Raw genomic sequence first — 7,199 nt, 5'->3', positions numbered from 1 at the left:
ATTAAATATATGTATATATATATATATATATATACATATTTAAGAATATATTTCAAATTCTGTATTTTGTCTTTTCGTTTTCTTATATCTTTTGTGCCTTTAATCAACAGAATGCACCTTTTTCACAACCCACATTTAAAGATGTGTAATCAGGATAAACATAGCTGTTATTAATTACATTAACGATGGCTGCCCTCTGCGCCTATGGCTCAATCATCATTAATTTTATTAGTTACACCTGTAATTGTCCTGCTATGACAAGTTACAATGTCTGCATGTAGTGGGAAGGGTGTCTTGAGCCTGAGATGATGACTGAAAATGAATGAGCCGTGAGATCCTGTTGAGCATTTGCTTTAGCATACAACCTTAAACGTTCCATAAAATCAGGTCTAACAATAGTTACTGAAATGTACTGTACACAGTGATAAATATACTCTCCACTGTCCTAACACACTGAATATGATGTGGATGTGTGATGGGTACCTGTGCTTTTGCAGCTACATCAGTTGTCATGCTCCTGCATTAACCTCATATATCCCTGTGCCTTTATTGCACTTGGTGGATAAAAGGAATCTAATGTTTCCTTGAGGCTGCAGCTGAATGTTTGGTAAGTACTTCAAATGCACTTCAAGGAGACTTTTTTTTTTTTTTTTTTCATACTTCGTTTGTCTGAAGGCAGACTCTAAGGCCAACTCATTATCTCGGCCTTTTCATCCTGCCTTGGGCTGAATTGTCACAGACTCACAACAAAATGTAATAACAATAGCTTAATATTGCACTAAAGATGTGAGAATATATAACACAATATTCCCTTGTATTCTGAAAACCTGGAGTACTATATACAGACAAAGCTGGAGGTGAGCAGAGGGACACACAGTGTGAAATAATTTCTTGATAATCTGACAAATAATATGTTTTTCAGCCTGATAGATACATAGCTGCAGTACATACAGACTACGGTGACATACTATGACAAGGGGACAAAGGGACAACGGCAGCTATCTGACTGCTACAGCCTCCACGATTCCACAGTGAGCTGAAGTGGAACTGGGTTAGAGAAAAACGGGCTTCGCCTACATGTCATGATTTTGTGAACCAGAGGACTGAAGGAAAATGGAGCTCATCACAAGAAGCCATTACACCAGACCACAGACATCCAGCGAGTCCAGAACCATTTGGGGACATCAGGAAAGATGAAAGTTTGGCCGCACTTTTTCTCTGCACCTCTATTACAACTTCTAATGCATCTAGTATGTGGGTAGTTATAGATACAATATGATGCTATTTATCCTGAGGTAGCTCCGTTTACAGGCCAGCGAGGCCACCACAAAACAACAGAGCACATCCTGCATGTGCATCCACACATTCACAGCTGTAGCGACACCTATAAAGCTCCAAACAACATTAATTTAAATCAATACAAATATTAACTCAACCAAGCATTATATTTTTAGCTGCTCCACGCAGAGCCAAAATGAAAGCAGAACTTCCAGGTTCAATTGCAGAAGTGAGAAAAGCTCATTCAGAATCCCACTGAGATTTCTAAAATCTATGAAGACTAAGCATGAATGAGTCTCTTTATGTGTTTCGATCAAGGGGGGTATAGTTCTGAAAAACAATATAACGATTTATGTTTTTAGCATCCTTTAACAAACACCATTTCCCATAAGTTAACTCTTATTCTGAAGCTGTTAGTAATTCACAAATTTATTCAAGTCACATGTGAGCAGGAAACATCACTTGTTGAATGAGCATGACATCTCTGCATTTATCTATCTGGTGGTTTCCATGCAAACACTTAATAACCTGTTACTTTAACCTCTAACAAGTTGGCAGTTTCTGCATTTCAATCGTCAATGCCAACACATGAGCACGACCAGCTACATGAGTACCTCAGTACTGCTCCTTGTTGTGTAACCTTGCAACACCTTGAATAAGGGCAGGGCATTAAAGAATCTCAGGCTGTTCATCCACCCATTATCCATAGCGGGAGTTTGGCCAGAGCCAATCCCAGCTGACATTGGGGAAGGGCGGGGTATGCCCTGAACAAGTCGTTGGTCAGTCACACAGCCAGCTGGCAGGTTTGAACCCAAAACCTTCTTGCTGTGAGATGACAGATCTAACCACTGCCTCACCGTGCCGCCCCAGAACTGAGGAGAATTCACTTCCTGGTTCATTCTCTTCAAACCACTGCAGAACATGCAGAATATCACAGGTGAGGCCTAATTGTGTGGACTAAACCATTAGTGGGACAACGCAACACAAACACACATAAACAGGTCAAGTATAGGCCTAATTATCATTTCTGCAATTATGTGTTCACAAGTCAATAAAAAATGTGTTGAGATGAACATAACTATGAATGGTAGCTTTAGGAAACATTTCTCTTAAAAAATACAAATATGTCTCCACCCCCAATTAAAAACAAGGTGTAACCAGGGACTTCTGTATGAATACAGCTGAAATCCTGGTTGAACTCAGGAATGAGTGAAAGCAGACGTTAGATCAAGGGCTGCGAGTTTTTGTTTGATCCGTGGACCAATTTGCGGTTTGACAAATCCTGGTTTTGTGGAAGATATTTGACTATGATGCAAAGGGAAGAATCAGAGTCAGCCTGTGTTTACAGGTGGGAATAGGGATGAGTGTCGTGTCTAAAAACAGTAAGAATAAAAGAGATCAGTGTGACTGAAATATGGATAATCTACAAGCAAACTCTGATCTGCTCAGCCTGATGAGTCAACAACACCAAACAAAGAAAAGAAGGTGAATGACAAACTCTCAGAACTCAGGGAAACAGAGCTTGATCTGCAGACTCTTCTCAACATGGGGGACTGGAGCATAACTAATAACCAGGACTATTTATCTAAAACAAGTTTATATTATACAATAAAAGCAAGAAAAGCTGCAGCAGAACTGATCACAGCTGAACCATGGAAGGCAGCGATCCACCATTATCTTGATGCCTGCCAGTCCACAAGAGGCAGAAGAGGCAGATTCTTACCTGAGGACTAGAAGAGAGGTAAGTCACTACACTGATATATCAAGAGTGTTAACTGTATTTTACAAGTCTACAAAGTTTCGATTTTCAGAAACACAACCAGTGAAGGTAAATCTCCTCACAGCGAGTTCAAATTCACTTATGTAGGAGTCGGTCTGCTATCGTGAAGTCTCCTCTTGACTGAATTATCGAATTAACTCGATCAAAAAGGATCACAGATTGTTTTTTTATGCTTTTTGAGAAGTTGGTTAATGGCTGATTAGGATGATTAGGATGAGTTACATAGAAATGATCTGTAGTGAATGACATGGAGTATGAGAGAGGGAGACGGAGACTCACAGAGATCATTCAATTTGATCTAAAAATATGTCTTTATCCTGGTGTTTTATGAATCTGATTTATAAATGTAGAGAGACATAAAAGGGGAGTCATCAGTCATTGTCACATAAACAACACAGGCCCACTCTTGTGGTGCGTAGCTACATGCTAACCTCAGTACAGTCAATACAGTCAATACAATTTTTGTGAGTAATGCAAGGTGAACATTTGCTTCACTTTCTGTCTGAAAGCATCTTTACAGCTGCATTTCTTCATGTCTTTCATCTCTAGTATGCAGCCAGAAAGTCATTATGGTTATTGAACTTTGAGAGTTGATTCAGTTTCAACAGCTTGAACCCGTCTTAGCTGTACACCTCTATGCATGGTGTGGACAAATAACATACTCATTCCATTGGCGTACAGTGGTTTATAAACTTACTGCAGATCTTGCACAGAAATGATTAATCACAGTGCAATTAGCTAAGTTATTTGCTACTGCTGCCTCTTAATGCTTAATGTGCAAGTTTCCACACATGTCTGTGCATGCGTGTAATGCTGCAAATCATAACTGATCTCAGAACAGTAGAGGCTAAGTCAAGGACAGCTTGATAAGCACATTTTGGCTATAGCTAATCACCTGTCAGAGCCCAGGATTATCCTAAAAAATGCTGTTCCCCAGCCTTTTTCATATAGTACTTGTTCACGCTAGTAAAAATGACAGAAACGATAGATACAACAGTCCTCCTTCACATATGCTATAAACAGCAAGGTAATTTATACTGTGCAACACTGCTTCTGCTTATAATTACTGCATAGTGTCAAAGACTAAGGAATCAGTCTGCATGTTTCTATAAAGAAAAATTAGATTAAGCTGATGTTGTAATATAATTACAATCACCCCCCGTATTCACTGTATGAGAACAAAAAAACTCATTAAGTCTTATGTTCCTACCACATTCTGCTACTTATTTTCATCTCCCTGTGCTAAGAGCAAATACCAAGTTCAGTTCTTGTATGTGGGCTTATTTGGCGAATAAACTAGACTCAGAATGAGAGGTTTGTAATCTCTTTGTCGTTCTGTTGCTAGTTCTCCTCCATGCTTGCTTTCTCTGATGAACGAATCGTGGGCGGGACAAAGGATCAGCCTTTGGCCATCTGGCCAGCCGTAATGCATCGGACACAGCTGATTGAATTTTGACCAAACCTGAGGGAACGTTATGCATCATTGCTCTGTTTTTGTTGCTCTTAAAATTACAGTTTAGGCTAAAGGCGGAAATCAATTTGTTATACACACAATATCTCCGAAACCACGGATCAGATTTTAACATAACACGAGAAAATTATGTGTGATATAGCTCCACTGTGGCCTCTGAGGGCAAACAACATTCGCTCATTTTAAAGATGTGAAGAAAATGTAATTTCAGCATTACACTGCCGACTGCATGTGTTCATTCTTCCTTGAGTTGCACTGAAGGTCTCAGACACCGCTGAAAAAACTGGGGGAAATGATACATCTTCACTTTCCATCATTCAAAATGGCACTGAATGGCCCAAAGCAGAGTCCTAGTTACGGCTCAAACTAAGGTGACATATTCATCGACTGGCCTGGATAAGAGATACCTAGAAGGACGGAGACCGATGGAATAAAGAGGACAGAAACTCAAACAGAGGGAGGGAAACACAGAGCTCAGATCATTTCAGTTCAAAAGATAAGATGTGATGGATGGAGAAATGAGCAAAAGATGAAAGAATGGAGGGATGCCAGGAGACAGACGGACAGATGAGTCAGAGATGAGAGAGGGAAAGTTCAATACCGGAGCCATTTCTAATGATGAGAGGGAGTAAACATCCTCCTCACCTACAGTATGTTCCTGACTTGAAGTAGCAACACTTAGTTTGTAGAAGTGCTAATATCACACTACATACATTCACCTGCACAGAAATTCAGAAAGCAAGGAGAGATATGTCTTAATTTGACTAATTTTCCTGCACCAAGCTCTCTGTGAGAGTTGAAGTATGGTCATGTTATAAAATAATTGGTTGTTAGATACAATGGTATTCACTTCATATAAGCTAATTTAACTCAAAAGCTTTCCAACATACAATGAGAACCTGCTGGAACTCGCCAAAGGGACAATTCAACCAATTACCAGAAGAAAAACGAAACAAAGCACAAAAAGAGATGCATTCTTCGACTTAATGGTAATACTATCCAGCTGAGCAGCTCTGTTGTCTTTCCAAGACTATGTCTCATTTACTATGGATTACCAACAGACCGTGTCTTCAGTGTTTTGGTTTTTTAAAGAGATTTTAGATGATTTAATGCTTTTATTTGATAACGGTGGTGGAGAGATGACAGAGAACGAGGAAGAGAGTGAGAGGTAACAAAGGTCCCCCTAAGGATGTTACAGTTCATGGTTGGCTCCTCCTAAGTGGACCCCTTCAGGCAAAGCAAACAAAACTCCAATCAGCCTCATTGTAATGGGGCGCCATCAGGGAGCTCACTGACGGATAGCTTGAAACCTCATCAATTTCTAGGGGTTGATGGGATAATTTGAGTTGTCTGACCCTTTCAAGGAGCAGCACTGTTGTCAGCGGCACTATCGCAGTAACAGGGTTTTTGGTTTCTATCCTGCCAGGTGGCCGGGGGCCCTGTGTGAAGTTGGTGACGTCACGGAGGCGACGTCCATCTTTTATTTACAGTCTGTGTAGCTAACGGAAGAGTAAAATCACAATGGCGGGAAAACGTATTGCAGATTTTTTTTTTGGGGGGCAAACCACCAGCTGAAGCGAGCACAAACGAAGTCCAGCCTTCCCCGGAAAAGCATCTACACCGGCACTCCAGTTTAGTTTGGTCGTAACTTTTCCTCGGAGACGGAGACTGCCGCCTACAGGACCGGTCGGAGGATAAGCTAGTAAGCTAACACCGCCACCATTGGGGAGTCTGTTACTGGCAGTTGTCAGACTAGGACTGATTAGGAGGCATTTGAGGAGACTGTACAGCCACTCAACTTCAATTTATCGGCCAGAAAGAAACTTTCAGCCGTGCATCTACACCAACTTGGTTTGCTAAATGGAAGTGGCCTCATTAGCGGAGTGTGGTCAGGCTGTGTATTTTGCTTGGATGAAGAGGCAGCAGAGGGAAACCAGTTGATTTGGTGGCCCTTTACCTGGACACCTGGACACCTGGACACCTGGACACCTGGACATGCATGCCCTCATGAGACACTTCATTTCCATTAACCACATTTGGATTATTATAACTAATGGAGCACCTGGTCTGCAACTCAAGGTAAGATATTATAAGCTGCCGCTGAGGAGTTTAATATTCAGTAGTCAATAACTTTTAACATCACATTGATATTCTTTTGTTGAAAAAATATGTGCGTATTTGGGTATGTTCTCGTGTGCCCTGCGCAATGGGCTTTTGGACATGTGTATTGCAGTGTTATGCCAATAATGTGAGCTGTTATTGTGCAAGAGCTTTTGCATTAGGCTACTGAGCCTGTGTTTTATAGACCTGGCTGCTGTTGTTACTACTGCTCTTGTTTTTTTTTTTTGGTCTGTGTTGTAGTAGTATTGTAGTAGGTTTATGTTGTATTTTTATGGAGAGACACCCAATATAGATTTTTACAAAATAAGGTCTGACATGTAGGCCCTGTAGCTATACGCAAAAATGTTCTTCCCACTACAGCACCCCCAACTTAAAACATCTTCCCCCTGGCCCTGCTTAGAGCTGTGAACTATAATCACTTTCTGTATTCAAAATATACTGAATATGCAAGTAAAACTGGAGATATCATTTCACACAGTATCTGCTATAAATGGATCCACAAAGTCACAGACATGTATCTGCTGTTTAAGGTCAGAATTAGACTTTTCC

The sequence above is a fragment of the Seriola lalandi genome, unplaced genomic scaffold (assembly GCF_002814215.2).
Source record: "Seriola lalandi dorsalis isolate HSWRI2012SDOR001 ecotype SW California unplaced genomic scaffold, Sedor1 jcf7180002054397, whole genome shotgun sequence".
Lineage (NCBI taxonomy): Eukaryota > Metazoa > Chordata > Actinopteri > Carangiformes > Carangidae > Seriola > Seriola lalandi.
The sequence above is the reverse complement of the archived record's forward strand: the minus strand, read 5'-3'. Positions refer to the sequence as shown.